The sequence below is a fragment of the Stegodyphus dumicola genome, chromosome X1 (assembly GCF_044657685.1).
Source record: "Stegodyphus dumicola isolate Sdum_Otavi_A_Nest chromosome X1, ASM4465768v1".
NCBI classification, from domain to species: domain Eukaryota; kingdom Metazoa; phylum Arthropoda; class Arachnida; order Araneae; family Eresidae; genus Stegodyphus; species Stegodyphus dumicola.
In genome coordinates this window covers 175,068,368-175,090,507 of record NC_140780.1, presented here as the reverse complement: position 1 = coordinate 175,090,507, position 22,140 = coordinate 175,068,368, and the positions used below count along the sequence as shown (strand labels likewise).

General features: G+C 31.3%; 1 protein-coding gene across 1 annotated transcript in view; it reads right to left on the bottom strand.

Annotated features, from left to right (window-relative positions):
* LOC146993359 (CUGBP Elav-like family member 2) overlaps window positions 1–22,140 on the bottom strand; it is a 1,246,960-nt gene that overhangs the window by 122,469 nt on the left and 1,102,351 nt on the right. The gene's annotated exons all lie outside the window — the stretch shown is intronic.

Genomic DNA, 22,140 nt, shown 5'->3' with positions numbered 1-22,140 from the left:
CCACAGGATCATATGAAAATTTAGTATTAAGCTTGTACATTTCATACATTTTAAAATTTAAACTTCAATTTATTTAATAATTATTAACTAGTGCAAAGTATGCAAGTAAATTATAATAAATCTTCAGGATGAATTGGATTATTTAACTATGGTGGTGTGGTGGTGTATTTAACTATGGCAAAGCACACGAGGGCTATCTGCCTAAAGGGAGGGATGCCTTCGTGGAGGGCTTTCTAAGGGGAACTGGCTCGTATACCCGTTCCACATGGGAAAAACCACGAAAACGCCCATGCAGCCAGCCCATTCGCGGGATTCGAACCTCAGACCGAACTACCAGTGTTTAGCTTCTTTACCGCTCGGCCGCTAGTGGGCTCCAATAAACAGGACAAAATGTTACAGGAGAAAAATTTGTTTTTAACTACAAATTACTATTTAAAACGTTCTTTTCTTCAACAATTCTTTTGAAGACTTTGTCTAGTTTGAAAATTTGCACAATTCTTTTTTGAATTATAGTTATTAAGATATAAAATTACATAAATATGGAATAAGCCATTTATTAGTTTGTGACGATTTAATGGTTCAATTTCTTAGAACCTATTCTAATGCATATAAATAAATTTGAAGCCTTATGGCTAAATTTTCTTAAAGAAATATTTTTTTTATATAAGCTACTTAAATTTTTAGTCACAATATAATATAAATATGAATGAAAAATTTTGCCATATCAAAATGCACATTTTTTGTTTTAATTTTCTTCTGATATTTAGGAGAGAAATAGCAGATCTTCTTTTGTTACTGAAATACGAACACCTCTGAAATTTGTTGTTAGTGTTGAGATTTCTTAAAGGCTACAATGTTATTAAAATGGGTATATTTTAAAACATCGTAAACGCATACTTTTAAAATACTGTGCAGTCTTTTTAAAGTAATGCATTTGTTAAGTATTTTTATCCCTAAATTGATGATTGCTAGAGTAAAAAATTCATAAGCAAACAGAGTACCTTTTAATTTTGTGTAATGTTAAAGATTTTTTGAAAAATAAAAATAATTAAGAGCGCTGCAGAAACTTCACCTAATTTAGTTTACTTTGTAAACATTATTCACAGATATGGAAAAAGAAAGTATTTAAGACATCAAACATACAGAATAAAAAATATAACATATACAGCTTTACATTTTGCCGCAAGCTGGGTTCTAAAATTCCACAAACATGGGTCCTAAAATAAAGGATGGATATGTATATATATATATATATATATATATATATATACATATCCATCCTTTATGATGTATATATATATATATATATATATACATCATAACAGCTATGTATACAGCTATGTATATAGCTGTTATAACTATTTCTACTACATTATTAAGAAGTAATCCTTAACCATTCTTTTGTACGGTTAAATAACGTTTTACATACTCGGCTCGGCATAAAATAAATGCTAAATATTTGAAAAAGATTTTCGGGTCATTTGCCCTCCACAAATTAGCGGCCTTTTGTAATTTCCTGATCTAAGTGAATGCACTCTAACTCTAATTAATTAACAGAAATGCCTTCTCCTTTCAAATGTAAACAATGGGAGAAAAAAAAATAGAAGTTCAATTTTTCGGAAAAGCGAAGAATCGAATGATTTTCATTTTATTTTGTTTATTTCCTACGTGGAATTCGCCTGAACTAAGTGATTCGTTAAACTTATAACAGTGGATAGAAAAGAATCATCTAATTATGATTAATATGGAATGTATCATGCGCTACTTTTCCCATGATCCCAAGGCGCAAGTCCTGACCGCTGTCATAAGCGGAGATAGAGGGAACTCCCTCTGTTTATACTGCCTGGACATCTACAATTACTCGTTAATAGAGCGTTAACGCGGCACTTCACTCTAGGCGACAACCTTGTAGGCGGAGTCGACAGACACATTACCTGACGCTTTTGTAGGGATTCCCTACCGCGAACGGTTGTCAAGATACTACACTGCAAACAATGCATCTCATTATATTCAGTCGCATGTAGTCTCTATTCAAGTTCGACTAGAGAAATGATGCTGTTTATGCAGTACTCTGAGCTGAAGGAAGTGTGAGATTCTTTCCAAAAACATGGGTACAAAAGCTTCCCGCTTCAGTTTCCGTGACTTCAGCAGCTTTTGTCCACCAAAACCAGACTTCCATCCACTAATGCTCTATTTATCTGCTCTCAGAAAGATGTTTTCTAAGAAATAAGAACATACCACACTAGACAATGAAGTCCTCGGACACGCACGTAGAACCATTTTCTATCCTTTTTATTTTATATAATTTACACGAAATTTCCAGAAAAAAAGTATATTTTTTTAACGGGACTTTTATGATTTGGGGCAAATCTTTCCTTTGAATAACATAAAAGGAGTTTGGGTTTATTCTTGCGGTTACAAAGAAAACTTTTATATAACTTCGGTGGGAGAAGTTAGTTTATAATACGAAAGTTTTCATACGACGCTACAAAATAACTCACTCTGAGTAAGGATTGCAAGATTTTCTAATCTAAATTCAAAACTTTCAACCATTTATTTTATTCGGAACTAAACAAACATTATTTCAAGTACTGTGTGAAAGGTATCGTAACAAATATAAGGTTGGAGTTAAAGTTTTCACACAATTTTAATAGCTTTTACCATAATTTTAATATTACATCTGTCATAAAACCTCCGTTTAAAAATATGGAATTGTTACATTTTGAACTGAGTAGCAGTTTGCACAAGGAATAATGCTTTGAAGGAATGTTTTCTCGATTCTCGATTTGAAGGATCGTTCTCTCGATTATGAAACATAGTTTGGATTAAAATAAATGGAAACCATGATATAGAACAATGGAAGCCGTTCAGCATAGATTTAGAGTTACAAATGCTTCTAGACTCCAACCTTATCATAATTGCTATAGTATAACTTATATTCTTATATTTAAAAGCCCATATAAAATCACTAGTATTTTTCGCCATACGATTTTTTTAACATTCTGACTTTATAGATCAAATTGGAAAACTTCCAATAACTTTTATGGGTATTTAAAATATATTAGTATGTATTGAATTAGACATGTTTAATACATGGTAAGTTTTTGTGATAAGTCCATTTTAACGATAAGCTTAAGTGTTCAGAAATAATTTCAGTATATTCGTAGGCAGATTAATAATATTTTAACTGTCTGTCTCTACATCTTGTATGGTTATACATCTGTCTATTGTATATGTATATGCCAAAAGTATATATATATATAATATGAAAGTATGTAACTATAAATTATAATTTAAATTAGCAATAGCCCTTAATTCCTTTTTAATTTGGATATATATTCCCTCTCTATTTTAAAATTAGTAATAGCCTTTTGTGGACTGCGTCATTTCTAGATCGATCCATATATATGACTTAACAAACCTGATGACGTCGCTAATTTTAAATCGAAACTTGCTTTTCACAATCTGGCATACTGGATAGCTGCGAAATTTGCTTCTATATCTGCTCTCTCTAAGGCGCTGCTTGATGTTTTTCTTCTTATTGTAACAAAAGCTATGATATAATTGTTCTGAAACAGGCAGTATTATTGTGCGTAGTGAATTGTAGCCACAAAATGCTTAACTACAATAAAAATATATCATTTAAATCTGTTGCGACTGCCTTTGTTACATCTATATGACTTCCAAGTTTATTTTCCATTCCGGATCCACTACGTATGCTTCAAAATCTGTGAGCTTCATTCCCATTTCATTACATTTAATTAAAGTCGGATAGGAACGAGCTTGTAAAAAATGACCCGTGCTTGACTAAAAATGTCTCTACTGAATTAAATTCCAATTTTAAAAGTGTTAAATTGTCTAACGGAAATTCTGCCTACGGAATTAAATTCCAATTTTAAAAGTGCTAAATTGTCTAACTGAAATTCTAAGTTCTTCTAAAGCAATACCAAGGAAAAAAAGGAAAACAAAATATCATTTTGCTGCGGCCTTTCTAGTGTTTAAATTTACAACCTACCTCTGCTTGAAGACTAGTGATTAAGTTGTAAGTAAAAAGAAAATCATCCATCATAATATATTAACCAGTGATTCAAGGTCCTTAAGCTGATGCGTCATCTGCTTCCGTTTTTAATATACAGGAATAAGGTTATCGATCTTTATTACACTTCAGCTATTTTATCGGCTAAATTAAATCACCTTCTTTTTCAGAGGAGCAAGAATGAAAATGATGCTACGGAATTTAAATGTTGCATCTAAATTTAGTGAAACCTTCCCGAAGTTTGATTGTACTGATATGAAAAAGCAAAAAATGCTGTTCAAAAAATGGTCTATTATTATATGGATATTTCGGCAATAGTAAATGCTCATTTACTATTGCCGAAATGATTTTGAATTTACAAATTTTACGTGTTATTTACTGTTATTTTGTTAATAATGTATGCTAAACGTTTTTCTTTAGCATAAAGTAAGTAATTTTTAATTACTTATTACTTTCAAATTGAGATATCCAATTCTGTTTTCCTATTATATTGGATTTTAAAAGTTTAGAACCATTTTAATGAAATGATTAAAATTTTGTGGTATCAAAAAATTTAATGTTTCATAATTATATTTAATAAAATTAAGTAGCGAATTTAAACATTTGTAATTATTGTATTTATGAAAGGTTATTAAAAATTACTATATTAATAATTAGAAATGAGCTTATTGTATAAAAATTTAAATTTTAAGAGTTTTGAGTTATTTTTAAGATTGAGTTTAAAAAATGCATGAAATACTAGTTTTGAAATATTAGAGCAGAAAAAAAGAGATAAAATTGCGCTTTGAGTATCATCTAGAATATATTTAACATTTTGATAGTGAATATTGTTATGATAAATATAGAGACATTAAAATTTAAGGACTGAATAACTGTAAGAAAATTTATATGAGTAATATTATATGGTATTTCTCTCGCCTTCTTAGTATGCTCTTGTAGTGTAGTGGTCAGCACGCTCGGCGCGTATTCGAGAGGCGCGTCGTTCGAGTTCCGTCGAAGGCGTTGCTCATTTTTCACATCTCTTCTGCTTCTAAAATTACCTAATGTCTCTACAATATAATTGGGCAAGTGAAATTTCGTGATATAATTAATTCGAAATTATGTTGAATGACTGTTATAATTAATTAATAATATTAAAACGCATGTATGTAAATATGAGTGTAATGAGGGAACATTGGTTCAAAATAGGCTTTTCTTTTTAACTCTGTGTTATTGTTCCTTTTATCCTCCTTATACAATATAAACTTTTAAGGCTCCCAGCTGTTGAAGATATGCTGTTATATGTAGTATATGATGAAATGTTTTAGTGCGGTTCACAAAGGTCAGTTACCTTATGTGAGGAACAGAGGCCTCTGTAACCAATCGCAAGAGCACCGCTTAACCACCGATGAATATTAATATAACAATATAATAATAGTTCAAGTGGATAGACCTAATCAATGGAAATATTTGCACTTGAAGAAAGCTGTAGGGTCCCCCAGTTTGTTCAAAATAAGGCAATTAGAAATGTAATAATAATAATAATAGACCGTAATTTCAGTATTACTCTGATGATATTAAAATGCAAGTTAAATAATAAAACTTTGTTATGTTCTAAAATTTTGAAATTTGTTATGATTATTCAGAACATATAAGGGGATTAAAATTTGCATAATTATGATATTGTGTGAAAAGTTTTGAAAGGCCTGCCCTGAAAAAAAAAATGTTATTACGTAGACTCTAAATTATTTTAACTTTTGGACTGAAAATTTTAATAGCTGTCTAAAATATTATCTAAGTTTATATTTTCAATTATTTCAATAATTATGTTGGTAAAAATTTTATGATTCATATTTTTTAAAATTACTTAACGTTTTTCTCTGAAAAGGTTTCTTTGTCGCTAAGCCTTTTCCCTTTTAAAGGGGGGATATATAATTACACACTATAGATTAAATTAGTAACAAATCTAAATTCCAATTTTAAATTTGGATACTTCCCCTCTCTATTGTAAAAATAGTAATAGCTTTCTTTAGACTGCGTCAATTTTAGATGAATCTATACGTATGACCTAACAACGCTGATAACTTGGCTAATTAAACGAAACATTCTCTTCATAAGCTGGCATATTAGATAACTGCGCATTTTGCTTTTGCCTAGTGAATTGTGGCTGACAATGTTTAACTACAGTAAAAGAAATATGATTTAAATCTTCTACGACTGCATCTTATTGCATCTATACGACGTCCAAGTTTCTTCTTCATGTCAGATTTACTACGTATGCTTCAACATCCATCTGCGTCATTCCCAAATCATTACATATATATATGTGTGTGTGTATGTGTTATAAAATTCTACATATTTATGTGTATGTATTTGATTGTATGTATGTGTTATAAGCATATATATTTCTGGTTATTATCAATAATCTCCCAGTGTTATCCACAGTAGGGAAAACATTACATAGATAGGTAAATTATTGAATGTGTACAAAAATAGAACATATTTCTTATTTTTTTAAGCAATGTTCGAAGATGCTGCTTTGCATAGCAAATTATTCTCTTTCGAGGAAACAAATTATTTTGAAAACCATAATAGACACAAATAATATTTGTATTTTATAATGCTTCATGACAATAAAACATATATGAGTAAAATATATTCCCTGAATAGGTGAAAGCTATCAACCCACACTGTATAACGAACAAAATGAGCTGAGGCAGTTCGAGAATTCTATTGAATTCATCATAATGTTTTTTTTTTTTTTTTTTTTTTTTTTTTTTTTTTTTTAGATTTGCGGCAATAAAAGTAGTGCTAAAAGTAAATAACTAGTTGAATAAATAAATACATAAAGCGAATTCATTCATGGCTGCAAAAATGCCTGAAAAATGTCCTAGACTAATTATAGTCTGGTATTTTGGCGTTAATGAATAAAGAAGAATTTTACAGAAGTTGTGAAAAAAATTTTGATCATTATAATTTTTAGAAAAAAATACTGTAAACGGTGAAGTCGATAACGGGGATAATGAAAACAATCTGAAATTTGCATAGTCCTCAATGCCATTAGAATTTTTTTAAGAACTATTTGTTAGAGAATAGTGTTCGTACACGATTTTTAAATATTAAAAATCATTTTTATGCAGAGTATAATAAGAACAGCAAATGGTTGTAAAGCAAAACATTAGCATGGATTTGCCTGGATTTAATTTCTAAGAGGAATTCGAAATCTAGATAAAAGCCGATTGGTAAAACGTTTCGATTTAAATGATTTTATAAATGTTATAGACCTTGTTAAAGATAAAAATAAGTTACTGTAACACACCTTTTTCTTTAAATACACTGGCCATCATTAAAGAAGAGTTTTAATGAAAAAGAGAATATTTGTTTTTAAATATATAACGAGAGATATTCTTTCTTTGAACCAGCAGATGGTATTATAACCAAGTAGGTAATCAACAGAGAGGGAAAAAAAAAAGGAGTTTCGAGAGACAAATGTTAACTTGATATTATTTCGAATGATTTTTAGATTATAACTTCTTTAATCACTCAAGAATGAAAGCGAATAAATAGCTTACGCTACCTTTATTTGAACATAGTGTATTTTAATCAAGGTAATTACTACCTCGATTTTATCAAGGTATTAATTACCTTAGCAACAGATATAAATCTGCCTTCTTAGCATGCCTTCTTGGTGAAGTGGTCAGCACGCTCGACGCATAATCGAGAGGTCCGTGGTTCGAGTCCCGGCAAGGGCATGGCTCATTTTTCACATCTCCTTCTTCCAAAAATTCCTAATAACTCTACAACAGAAGATAAAATTTAGAGATTAGACTTACAGAGTTATTTCGTTATTGAAGTATCATTTGTTAATTTTAGCTTCAAACTAGCAAAGCATTAAAAACAGCTTCAAAATATACATGATACTTTCTTATTACCTAGGACGTTTCACTGAGGATCACACAAGACACAACTGTTTTAGGGCAATAAACGAGTCTAGCATTCTTTCATCAGAATTATTAAGAGGTTAGGTATCTGTCGTTTTCTGTGGCTCACCCTGAGTTTAACCCTCAGTGATGAGATGGCTAAGCGAATGGTCATTTTGGCCATTTCCAATGAATGCTTAGGAAGAAAATGTCGGCCAAATGGAGGGAGACGAAGAGGGAGATCACGAAGTCGAGAGTTGTTCTTTCACTTAAAATGGAAAGGTACGTATGAAAATTCATAGAATGTCTCATACAGTATTTTTAATCTTTTCAGATTCATAAGACAGAGTTTCTAGAATTAGTGTTTATCCAATGCTCAATTATTTTTAGCATTATGCGCAAACAATTTCTGTTTAGCTGTTAAATTTTCATATTAAGATACTATTCAGACAAGTAAATTATTTAATTATTCATTTCTTAATACGATTCGATATTAGTTGCTGTTAGTTAGCAAAACAAAATAAAAATATCTTAATAGAAAAATGTGTCTTACAGACTTTTCTAATGAATTTTTAGATAAATGTAATTTCTTTAGTTTCTTAAAATTCACTTATATTTTTTGTTTACTTAATCTATGAAATTTTATTTTTTTTCATCCACATGTATGTTTTTTCATCTTTCTACTCCGCTTACGTGTGTTTACTTGGATGATTTTATATTTTTATCTCTGGCGATTCCTTTATATTTAATTTTATCTGGTTCCCTCAAGTTTTCATCTTTTCCGTTGCTTTTTATTTCCACTTTATCTTTTCTCTTCTTCTTTTTTTTTTTTTTTTTTAATATTTTGATGTTGCTGTTAGCTTAATTTTTTTATTTATATTTCTTTCGTTAATGTTTTTTTGTGCCTGGCTTCTTACCGTAATATTCTCAATTATTTATTTCTTGCTTTTAACATGACTCTTGTATATTCGTCGTCTCTTCTAAGAATTCTTAGTTCTTTCAATGTAACTTTTTTTTTTCATTTCTTTTTCCTTCTCTCTAGACTTTTCTTTCATAATCATCCAGGTGCATAATACTTACTAATAAATGATTTCCCTAAAATCTTATCAGATCTATTTATATTTCATACTATTTTTATGAATTACTTGTCTAAATTTTAAAATCTTAAGCTTGGGAAAGATGTTCGCGGTATTTCCTATAGTTAATTTATCCCCTATCATATACATAAAATTTCATATAAAATAGTATGCTACCGTAACTTTTCATTTAGATACTGAATATATACTTATAAATTTAATATTAATTTAGATGCTGAATAGATAATAATTATTTCTCAACCATATTTGTGACAAAAATTCGGTCAATTTATTAATTCCGGAAAGAAAACTTTAAATACATTCTTCTATTTAATTAATTTAAATGTAAAATATTTTGACATCCAGAATTTAAGTATTACTAAGATATTAATATGAAGTTCTGTTATATATGGATGCATCTACTTTTAAATTTTAAAACAACGGGAAAATTGCGATCATAATGATGATTAAATTGCTTTCACTTAAAGTAAAAACAATTGAAGCTAAAGGTTTAAGTAAAAAATCTGATTAAGTTGATATTTATTTAACCAAAGGATAATAAAAGCTAGTTAACCTTCATTTTGAGTTTTTAATATAGGGGCATTTAAATGCGATACCTGACGTTATTTTCAGCGTTTACGCAGTGTCTACTTATGCCTCTCAGTGTATGTGATGCGTATTAGACTTTGTAACAGACGGATAAACATGTTATAAAGTCATTTACAAGGTTCAGAGAACATATAATCTCCTTTAAAAAGAAATAAATGCTTCTTTAAACCTGTACCATTGTCTTCATCAAGTTTTATGTTGTGTATTTACTTGTTTTTATCTTCTTAAAGCACAACCTAGGGAATCTAAACATCGAACCAGGTGCATTAAAAATTTATTCTTTCTGAAACATTTCCTGGTGTATCTGACATCAGCAATACTCCTTTATAAAAGTTACTGTACCTACTGATAACGGAAAATTCACTGCCCATTATTTTCCAGGTATCTGGGATATGCAATCTTTTGTTTTAGAATTCTAAGTAATAACATAGAAATTTGTTAAACTAATAAAATAATTAAGAATCATAAAGGAATCTCATAAACTATTCTGCTCGCCTTTGCTGTTAAATTTAATACTGAAGATGTAGATACTAAAAGTTCTTATTGGTTAGATATTAATGTACATGAATGATTTACAGTAAAAATTAAATTTATCCAATAACAGCAGATAAAATAACTTACATATTGAGCTTCGTACAATATGCATGATGAGGTATCATGAAATGCCTACCGGCAGTGATAATTGCATGAAGGAGGCAGCCAGTTAAAGCTGTAGCACTGCAAAAGTCAAAAGTGACGTCATTAGAGTATAAGGTATTTCTTCCGCCTTCTTGGTGTGGTGGTCTGCACATTGGGCGCGTATTCCAGAGGTCTGCGGTTCGATTCCCGGCGAAGGCGTTGCTAATTTTTCATCTTGCCTACTTCCAAAAAATTACGTAATGTCTCTACAAGAGTCACCCGGAATTACATCCTTAATCAGAAAATATATTAAAATATCTTTATTAGCCGAAGGCCACGGACTAGTTTTTAAAACAGACTTTTAAAACTGTTTAATAATTCAATGATTTGAGAGCTTCCTAATGTAGTAAGTAAGAGCATTTCTGGCTACACAATGTAGGGCTATGACTTCGGCGATTATAAAGAAGAATTTTGGCGATTTAAAGGAAATTATCAATATATACTGCAGAGACAATTATATATTCCAAAGGAAAAAAGTACAAAAATTAACTAATCATTAGGTCTTTTATTCGGTAGCTGGATGTGCTAGCTACTTACGGGATGAGAGCTCGCGGGGAAATAGACCGTTAATTCCCCACAATTTTTGTTTTCAGGGGGGAATTTCATTTTCAGAGGGGGATACGGTCAGCTTTTTTTTTTTTGTTTGTTAAGTATTTAGTTTTATTTTATTGAATGTAAAAACTGCTTTTATTCACATTTTAGTATTTATTAAGAGTTTCTAAACTTTTCTTGTTTAGTTTATAAAAATCTTTAAAAAATAATGTAAATTTAAGCAAATATGTAAGTGTAAATGTATTTTTCGAGTTTGAGAAAGAAAGGGGAAATGATTGTCAAGGTCAGGGATGGACAAACTACGGCTCGCGGGCTAAAACCGGCCCACCTGAAGACTCTATCCGGCCCGCTGAAAGAATTTTAATTTGCCGGTTCGAGGCAAATTAAAAGAAATACATATTTATATATTATATATTCATCTCCTTTTCTACTTCGTTTAAATATTATTTTTTCCTTCTTTCCCAAAAGACTGATGATCTTTTTATTTTCTATATTTTTGTTCTACAAAACATGAATTGACGGAAATAGCAAGCACAGACAGCTTTCAATTGGTAAAGTGTTAAAAGCGGGAGGTTCTTTGTTAGTCATAGCTGTAGATTGGCGCCAACAAGCGTTATCGCTTTCTCGGGGAGCAGACATATGGGAATCTAGTGTAGGTGAATTAGATTTCACATGTGGCAGACTGCGCATTTTAAGCTCCAGCCAGCGGCCTTTTCTTTTGGCGCGAGGTCTAATATTATTCATTGCGTATGGAAAAATTGCGGACATATAGCATCATTGTGAATAGTGGCGAAATTATTAAAAGTATAGCGTAGCTAGTGTTTCTTTGAGTTATTCGTAAAATATTTAAACCCCGAAATGGCTACTAATAAACGTAAAGTTGATTCAGAGTGCCGTGCTTTTAATGATGAATGGACCTGGAAATATTTTTTACAGTTGTAAAAGATAAACCAGTGTGTCTCATGTGCAATGAAGCTGAAGCAGTCTTCAGGGAATATAACATTTCCCGTCATTTCACACCTAAGCAAAAGAATTCCAGTTACGAAGAATATGAAAGCAAACAAAATGCAGAAAGTCTTTGTAAAAAAATTATTCGGCTGACAAAATATTTATAAGAAGATTAACAGTATCCAGATCGCAAGATTTCAGTGCCATTCAAACAGAAGTGGATATTTTTACCATACATTTCAACATAAATTGTGAAGCAGTGTGTTCAGATTTGCAGCTTGAATTAATTGAGTTGCAATCTAACAATCATCTCAAGCAGTTGTTTCTAAATATGCCAAAGTTAGAGTTTTACAAATCATTATCGAACGTAAGTTTCCCAAATTTAATATCTCACGCCCAGAAAATCAGTGCTATGTTTGCTTCATCTTATATATGTGAACAAGTGTTTCAAGTATAAATCTTGGAAAAGAATTATTTCAGAAGTAGACAGACTGATGAGCATTTAGCCTCGTTCCTTAGAATCAGTACATCTCACTTCGAAGCTCAATATAAGGAACTTTTAAAAATTAAATCGCAATTTCATTCATCTCGTTAACATATTTAAATTGTAATACTTGTATATTGTTTTTAAAATTTTAGAAAAATTTATGTTGGCCCGCCAAACTATTTTTTATCGATTTGTGGCCCGCGACCGAAAAAGTTTGCCCATCCCTGGTCTAAGTGAAACGGTGAAAGGGCTGCATGGGGAAATAGAGGTTGAGAACCCACTGTATTATACAAATAAAACTTATTCTCCTGCACAGGAAAATGCTTCATACGGAAAGACAAAATCCACACTTTTTTTTATGTAACTTTGAGTACACAATTGATCACTCATAAGACATTCTGCCGCTTTCGCTACCTTTCACCCCAGACATTTTATTGTCTTTAAGCATACAGAACAAAGCAAATGTAAGAATGCAATATCTTCCTTTCGTGAACACTTAAGGCCTCTGCGTAATTTAATGAAGAAAAAAATAAAATCATTCTTCACTTCATTCCCCACTAGAATAGGATTATTAATTGTTAATTTTTAAAATTAAGTTCGTAAATTTGTAGGTCAGGGGAATATTCGTCAAAGCAAAGTTATCTTGAAGAACATGAAATTTAAGATACTTATTTTCACTACTACCTGTTTTCATAACTATTCACTTAACAGGCGTTTCTAAAACAACAGAGTTGTTCGGATTATGAAATTTTATGTTTTTGTCATACTTTTCAAGTTATTTCATTAAGTCTGAACTTTAAGCATTTACATCCACAAACAGGAAGTTTAATAGCTTCTCAACTCCTGTTAAAAAAATTATGTTAATTTTTCTTTTAACCCTAACTTTTCTTTTTTTTTTTTCAAAAATAAAAGAGTGAGCAAAACGGGAGGGGAGAAATCGCTGTCTCCACCTTCTTCGCTGGCTGGGCAATTTGGTGGAAGCTTTACGGTTAAGGGAAGTCTGGTGCCTGTGAGTATGAGGGGAGGAGGGATTCTAGACTTTTATTAGTTTGGACAGCTTATGATCCCTAATTAGTCTGGATTAATGAGATTCTACTGAAAATACAGGTTAGTTTTTATTTTTGATGATTAATCTTTTATGCAGTAAAAATATTATCTGTTATTTAATTTGTTAGTTCTTTCTTAGTAAAGCACGTTGCATTCCATATAACATCATCTGATGGAATGTCGTGAATTTGATGTTCGCTTTTAAATCGTTGCGCAGTGAAAGCGTTTAGATGTAATCTTAGCAGCCAGGACATTCCAGATAATAGTATTATAAGAGTTAGTTTAGGACTAAAATCCCAAAGTATAGCAAAAATAAGCTTAGAAGAAATAATAGATGCAAACAGTACAGTCAATTTTAAAATAAGTTACACAGCCGTAACCAGCTTCGAATATCTATGTGAGAATTCTCCTATATTAAAAAGGAATTTCGATAAGAGAAGCTAATTTTGTATTGTTTTAAGTACTTGAATCAATGCTTATCGACGAGGAGGGCTGCAGCTCACATGTATATTACACAACATTACTTGAATCAGTGTCAAGCATAATAAACGTCTTGATTTGAATATAAGCCTTTGTGAAAAGCTAACAAAAATAAATTTAAGATTTTTAGTACTTTATAATAAAAGAACCTTTATATTTTATGGAAAAGTTTGTTTTCATGATTCTGGTAATTCTTCTAGTAATAGTCTTCTTGCAATAAACTGATATATTCCTTTAGTATCCTAAATGCATGTTGCATTATTGGCCCACGCAAATATATTTTATGAATCTACTAAGATGTAATTTTCATTTGCGGTGATTATTTTAAGAATATATGGAAGAAAAATGTTACTTCATGAAAAATACTGAAGAAAATTTTTAAAAATAAAGATGAAAATCTCTAAAACTTTAATACTTTAATTTTTTGCGTTATATGAGTTATTAAATTTCGTAATTTCGTTTCATTCATGATAATCAAATTTATCTTTAAAAGTATATCTCAAGCTTGCTATATAGGACTATACGTCACTTTGTACATAATGGTCTATTCCCGTATTTAGTAATTTAAATCAATTTTTCCTAATATGAATTTAACAATATTAAATCTCTACGACAAGCAATTTATATCATTTATTCGGAAGAACTAAAAAGTAATGTGTCATTTTAAGTTTGCTTTTAGATAAAATTAAGGTTTTTTAATTAAGGTTTTTGCTTTCAGATAAAATTAAGTTTTAATTGAGGTTTTTTAATGACGGATTTTTAATCAGTGTTTCCGGTTCTAAATATTTATATAAATTTTCAAAGATATAAATTACATTGCATTCACTACATTAAACAATATTAGGCACAAAATAAAGCATACATGAAACGTATCCCCTATAATTACGAGTTTTCGCAATATCCATATTAATAATGCTCATTAAAATGACTGCCATTAGGTAAGATATACTTCTCTGACTTAATCCCATAAGTAGAATTAAAGAAACATAAGTGCAGTCTAATAATTGTCTAAAATGACGCTGGATGGGTGAAAAATGGCAAAATGAAATTTGATGCTGTTTGGTGAAAGCGATTAAATGAGTGCAATCGTAGTCGATATACTGGACAGAAAGAAAAATTTCAGGCATTATTATGAAAGCTATTACAATTAATTGCGTACGAATTTATTTCATGGTTTACATGTAATTCACTTTATCAGTTCTTTCAGTATTCTAGGTGGATATACCGCAGAAAACTACACGAACTCATATGGGCATTATTTAAAAACCTGTAAAGAATGTGTAATGTTTTCACTTGCAACTCAACAAAACAATAATTTTCTTAAAATAGTTAAAGCCTATAAAGTAGATTATTTCCTAATTTTTTAAAGCTGATATGGAGCTATATATATCTTAAATGTAATTTAGAAATTACCTACGGCTCATAAAAATTGACCAATTTTGGAAACATGCAATAATGTAGATTTTAAGAACTTAGTATTTAAGTGGTAAAATACAGGAAAAGTAACATGCAGATAAACTTTCGTGGCAAAACCAAACCTTAGACAAAAGCCTAAAATACTAGGAAAAGAGTATCATGCGATCTCTAGACTGTAGAATTCTGTCTCCGAAAGGGAGCAAAACACATGCAGTAAGCCTGAAAACACTAGTGATAGGGCATCGGTACGAAGGTTGTGGAATCTTGGTATGTGCGGCATCAATTTGAATGGCTACCTATATACTTTTACCTGTGCAGATATTAATGCTGAAATATACAGAAATGAGGTTCCTGGTCCTTATGCCAAGTTGTTTAGGATTTATATATGCAGTAACTTTCTCCTAATAGACGATAATATTTATCTCTGTCGGGTTGCTGTATTGACCGATTACCTTGAGGGTGAAGAAATCCAGCGGATGGAATGACTCGCATACGTTCTCGATTTAAATTCGATAGAAAACATGTGGGATGCACTAAGACGTCAACTTGGCATCACTGCAGCCTCCACCTAGCATTTCTCAAAGCTTCAAGGCTATATTCGTCGTGAATCTACTTTGTTATGACACCGTGAAGGTTAGGTTCGGTTATTCAATTTCAGCAAAGCCTAGAGGACTATCTGCCTAAGGGGAGGGATGCCTTCGTGGAGGACTTTCTAAAGTAAACTGGCTCGTATACACGTTACACATGGGGAAAACCACGAAAACACCCATGCAGCCAGCCCGTTCGCGGGATTCGAACCTTGGGCCGAACGACCAGTGTTCAGCGACTTTACCGCTCGGCCCCTGGGGAGCTCACACCGTGAAAACGCATCGTAAATGCGCTGGACAATCTAATACGCAGCACGGAAAATAGCTGTAAAGCTTGCATTTGAGTGAGGAATGAATATACATCTTATTTTTTCTGTAAACTTCTAAAGACTTTTAACATAACTTTTACCTATCTGATTTTGTCGCATTTCCTATGTTCATTTTAAACTTTGTTTTTTGAAGAATTGTGAAATTTTCACGTTCTAGATACAAGACAATTTAAGTTGAATGAGTTTTTATAATTTTTCCTTTACCAATTGTTCCTTTCATTCCACTGTACTAATTGCAGAACATATATGTTACTTTATATCATCTAAAAATTAAACTGCATATGAAGATAAATTTCTGCGTGAAACTAAAAATTATGCGAAATCTTTTAAAAAGAAGGGAATAATTATAGTATTAAGTATTTTCTACTCAATTCAACGAACTTGTAGTCTTGTACTTTCTTGAAATATACACTACAACATTGATCAAGTAAGCATTAATTTTAACGAAACTTAAATTATCATAACGCTTAGACGTTACTTTAAATCTACCTTACCATAGATTTAACATAATACTGTATAGGATTTGATGCAATGCGCAGAGTAAAAAATAATGCATTTCTCCCCTTTGCTTCTTTAATGAAACGATAGTAAATGCAATAAAATCCTTTCGGTTCTTGAATTGATGAAGATCCCATTTCGTCCATTAGGTGCCTCAAAAAGAATTATTTAGCAACAAGTTCAGGATGCAGTGGAGTATTGTGACCAAATAAAAATTGCGACCAGACATCATTCACTCCTGCATTCTTTCTATCTCCGACAATTAGCGGTAATGCGAGAACTGTGTTTGAAGTAGGATAGCAGCAATAATGTCTTTCTAGCTCTGAGGTATTCTTCATTTAAATGGTCTTCCAATTGATCCAGCATCAGCCTGATATTGCGTGGAAAATATGTCGAATAAATAATAAATATCGCGGTGGATCGAAAATGTTCTTTGGGCATCAAACTTTGAAACAAATTACTACGGAAGATGGAGGTAATATCGAGGGATATGTACGAAATTAATTAGTAACAGCGCAGGCGTCGACTGATATTGATTCATTAAACCACTGGAAAGACTTCCGAATAAGTTCCTCCTCATTTTGTCTTAGAACTCTGTGCTGCTGAATCTTTAATAAAAGGGCTTCAGGATGAGATTCAAGCAGCTTTTCTCGAAAGGGCTAAAGGCTACTGAAAATTAATTTAATGGACATCGCAAAGAAATGTTAAAGGACGGAACGGAATAAAATTCTTCAGACTTAATTAAAATTATGAATAATGAAAATAAAATGTTTATCTCAGACGACTTTAGGGAACTTCGCGTAATTTAGTGTTTTAAAAAGAATTTCATTACTTCCAAAATTTGAACAGCTCTTTTTATTTCATTTTTAATCAAAGTAAACTCGCAGAGGCTGCTCTTGCTCAAGACAAGATGGTATGTAATTTATCGAGACAATTTTAGCTTTTGTATTGCAAAACAGTGAATTTAAATTAAGATACACTGCAGGAACCTATACAGTTTTAGAAATTATTCTAAATTATAGCATACCATAAAGATAAAACAATGCAATACAAAGTGGCATATGGTAAGATTAGAGAAAGTAGCTCTTTTTTAATCTAAACAAGAGTAATAGAAATATATGCTTGTAAAAGGCAGATATTAATCGCTTGATGACGCTGGGAATCTTAATAAAATTTTTCTCTGAAAAAGGATACAATACTAGGAATCATTGTTTGCAGCAGAAATTAATATACGTATTGTAGCATATATTACCGGACGATACATTTTTAATGAGAAAGAAACAAACGCATAAAAAAGAAATTATAAATACAAAAGAGCACGCGTGCCTGTAACCTTAAAATAATTGTTTTCGCTTTCGTCCGTTATAATTTTCAAGGCACATTTCAGGTAACTTATCAAATTACGTTCACGTAGATCTTGAAATAGTGTACGGTTTGCTTTCAGTAATAGTAAAATTAATTAAAAATATTAACATTAGAGGCGTCTAAGGGTTAAATTTTTTAATAATAATTGGCAAAAATCTATGTTTCATTTGGTGCCGACATGGAATGGAAATAGCTCACTGAATTTCGAAAGTCAAATGAAGTTATTTTCCCATTAAAATTGTGTTTTACCCTCTTGTATGTATAAACTGTTATACAACATCTTTCATAAAAACTCATGTATTAAGATAATTATCTAAACTTTATGTTAATTAAGCATGCATTCAAATTTGCGAAACTATTTCATATTTTGGAAATTAAAATTGCTATTTCCGAACAAATCCTTTTTCAGCCCATTCTGCACAGAATTTAAAATTTGCCTTAATCACATTCGAAGAATTGAATATCAACTTACTTTAGTTATGCGTATTTTGATGCTTTTATTTTTATAACAGAGTCCCTTAGTTTCATAATATACGCGTAATTAATTTTTATTAAAGAAAGTGGATTATTTTCTTGTGTATTATTCCACTTAAAGCATTGATCTGAAGGTTAATCGATATTTGATTTTTCCGACATATAATAATACTTTTGAGATTCAAAAAGAAAGTGAGAAAACTGACTTTCTTTTAGAGGATTTACTTTCGAATTCCGTCCCATGTCGACGTTGCTGGAAATGAAATTGCGGACAGCTTGGCTAGAGCTGGTGCTAACGAGACCACAACGCCTGCCGCTCCTCTTATATAGAATTATTTTCTAAAGGTAAGGCAAAGAATAAGGCCTTTTGAATGGTCCCACCAGTGCAGCCATGGTATCAGAGTAAGTGCCCTGGTGGCTTCTTGGTTCATTGCAGCAATAGACGAGATCTTTGACTTTCGTGAGTGGTAATAAACACTTTAAAATATGCACTTTCTACCGCACAGGCCCCTCCTGATCACAGTTTATCTTGTATGGAGCTTACCAGACAGGATCTGGTTCAAGACCTCCTTTTTGTACTGGAGTCTTTCAGGGTGAATGGGCTCATGGACCTGATCTAGCTCTGGTAGTCACGGGGATGAGAAACAACAACACTTTTGAAAAGTATGCATTTATCATATTGACTTCTGCATTCGTAAATATAATAAATGTCTGAGGGAAAAAAACAAAATATATAAAACATTAAAAGTAATCAGTTTGCTGATAAAAGATAAAATAAAATAACAGAAACTTTTTATTAATAAGAAAAAGCTTAAGCTAAAGAATAACCTATGATGCCTTTTCTTTCGACATCTTTTGAATATCAGCGCCAAAATAAAAAAAGGTTTTATATACGTAACAAGTGTTCGCTATTTTTACTTTTTTCAAGTTTCAAAAGCATGCTAAAAGATAAACGAATATTTGCTCTTTCTTACTAGCGCATTTTGATTTAAAAATGTGTCAAAATTTTAAAATTTTATGTCATTGTAAATTTATCATATCTTTAAGGAACGTATCTAAAGAAGTAGGATAATTGAAAACTAATGAGTAGCCAAATACATTTTCATATGGAATATGGCAAAAGAAATATAATGTACAAAGAAAGGCCAAAATTTATATGCATCAAAGAGCATAATTTCTAACGCTTTGTTTGGGCGGGGACAAAAGGGTAACTTGTCTAACATTTTCTGCAAATATTTCAGGCCATAATTTAACTCTCAGCTCAGTAAAACTTTAAGGTAAAGCACGTGACGGCTACCTCGCCTAAGAGAAGAGATGCCTTCGTGGAGAACATTCTAAGGCAACTGGCTCGTATACACGTTACCCATGGAGTAAACGACGAAATTCCCCATGCAGCCAGCCCTTTCGCCTGGAATCGAACTCAAAATCGGAACTAGCACTGTTCAGCGACTTTACCACTCGACCGCTGGCGGGCTTTTTACATAAGAAAGGGACAGTTTATTTTCACTTTGAAATTATCAAGCTTCCTTTCGTCCTTTTTGGCATATATTTAGTTGATTCTAAATTGTGCTTTGATATAACCTCTTGTCTAATCATTTTGATGCAGCATTCTTAAGAAGCATTATTCTTTACTTCGAAAATCATTTATTAAACAAAAAATACCAATTTCATTTCCATTTATCTGAAGGATCCGTACTGCTGCTTACCTTTATGTATGACAACCTACATTTACCTGTTTATGTGACTATTTTGTTACCTATCTAAATACTTAACATAGCATTTTGTTGAAATATCTGTATTATATAAATGTTCTTCATCAGCCAGTTAACTGTATCATGATCTGAATTTTAAAATTACACGCATTTCTTTGCAGAATAATTATTTTATCAAATTCTTACTATTCTTATCAAAGCGAATTCTTATCAGCGAAACATTCACTTTAAAACTTCTTCACATAGCGGTTATGAGATGTTAAATCAAACGGTATTAAGCAGTTTCTAACTGCCCCATTAACAGAAACCCGCAGTACATATACATGTCAGTGTTCATAATATCACTAGCTAATACAGCACGACATGTAAACAGATTTTCCCCAGAATCATTCACGATTGAAATACTGCATTCTGAATATACCATTTAAGACTTCCGAGGGAACTAGGACTGCCATAGAAAATGTCACGTATTCCATTACGTACGCTGGATCTTCGCTTTACACTGAAAGCTTTAGGGGATGACTAACTTACGCGAGGCGGCTTTACGATAGAGTGATCAGTCTCCTGTAATTGAGAAACTATGAGATCGCTTGGAATGAGAATTCTGAACGTTACCTTAGTGTTCGTTAACACAGGTCATTACGACAGCATCTCATAATTTAAAAGAAGTATATGATAAGTTACCACAGACAAGGAATGTTGCGAGATTGTACTTAGTACAGAAATACGCGCATAATAGCTTTTCAAATAAAAAAAAAAAAGGTAAACATACAAATTTACTTAGGTGATTATACTAATTTTTGAAAACAATGCATAATGAATGCAGAGCTACAGCCATTGGAAGTAAATACAAAGCAATTTAGCTTGGACTACTGGTTACCGTTATTCATTGGTTTTCCTAAGGTGACTTTAAATTTTGATGTAATCTCCAATATCATGAAAAGTATTCGATAGAGAGAAATAAGATTATCGTCATTCACGTCATTCAAATTTAATTATTCTAAAAGCTACATTAAAAAAAAATTGTTAAATATGAAGCATGTTGAAGCTTTGAAGGTGTAGAACACACTCACCAAGTTAAATTAGCAATATTTAACCAAAATACGGAATAAAAACATAAATTTGATCCCTATAAAAGCGTTACATTTTACTTAAACTTAGTGGAATGTAAAAAAAGTAAGAAAAAGGTCTTATGGCGTATTTAAAAAAATAAAAAATTCAGTTTTTTCATAACTTTGAAAATATTCAATGCATTTCGTAACAGGAATATGACTCTAAATAAATCATTCCATCCTTCTATTAAAATAAATAGATAGTCGTGATTAACAATTTCCATTTATTCAAACATAAATATTTATTCAATAGGGAAAATGAAAACGATTGAATTAAAAAAAAAAGCTCCAAAAAGAAAATTTCATAGAACGATATTTTCACTTGCTATGTTAAGTCTGCCAATCGATTACACTGAAATATACTTTAAAATGGTTTTTAGCGCACATATCCCCTGATACTAAATTTTATTGAAATTGTATCACGTTTAAATGGAAGTTCCATCGCATTCTACAACTTCTTTTTTTATTTCTCCCACGGGAGAAACTTTCTGTGTTTTCGATTTCCTTTCCTGTGATCATTTAACAAATGCATTATAAGTTAGGATCGTATGTATTATAGAAGGATTTTATTTCACTGCAAGGCTTTTTAGACACAACTGCATTTTTTACAATGGCTTTACAAAGAATTTTTTTTTCAATTTTTCCATCAAATAAGAAGTTTTCTAACTTTCTACAGAATTTAACACGGCATTATGCTTAAAAGGCCAATGAAGAATTTTTTTCTTTAATTCAGAGGACAAAACTTATGTTTTATCTTGGGAAAAGGAAGCATTTTATTTTAATTCAAAATAAAACGCATTCAGTTATAGAAATTAAATTTTACTGTTATTCCAAA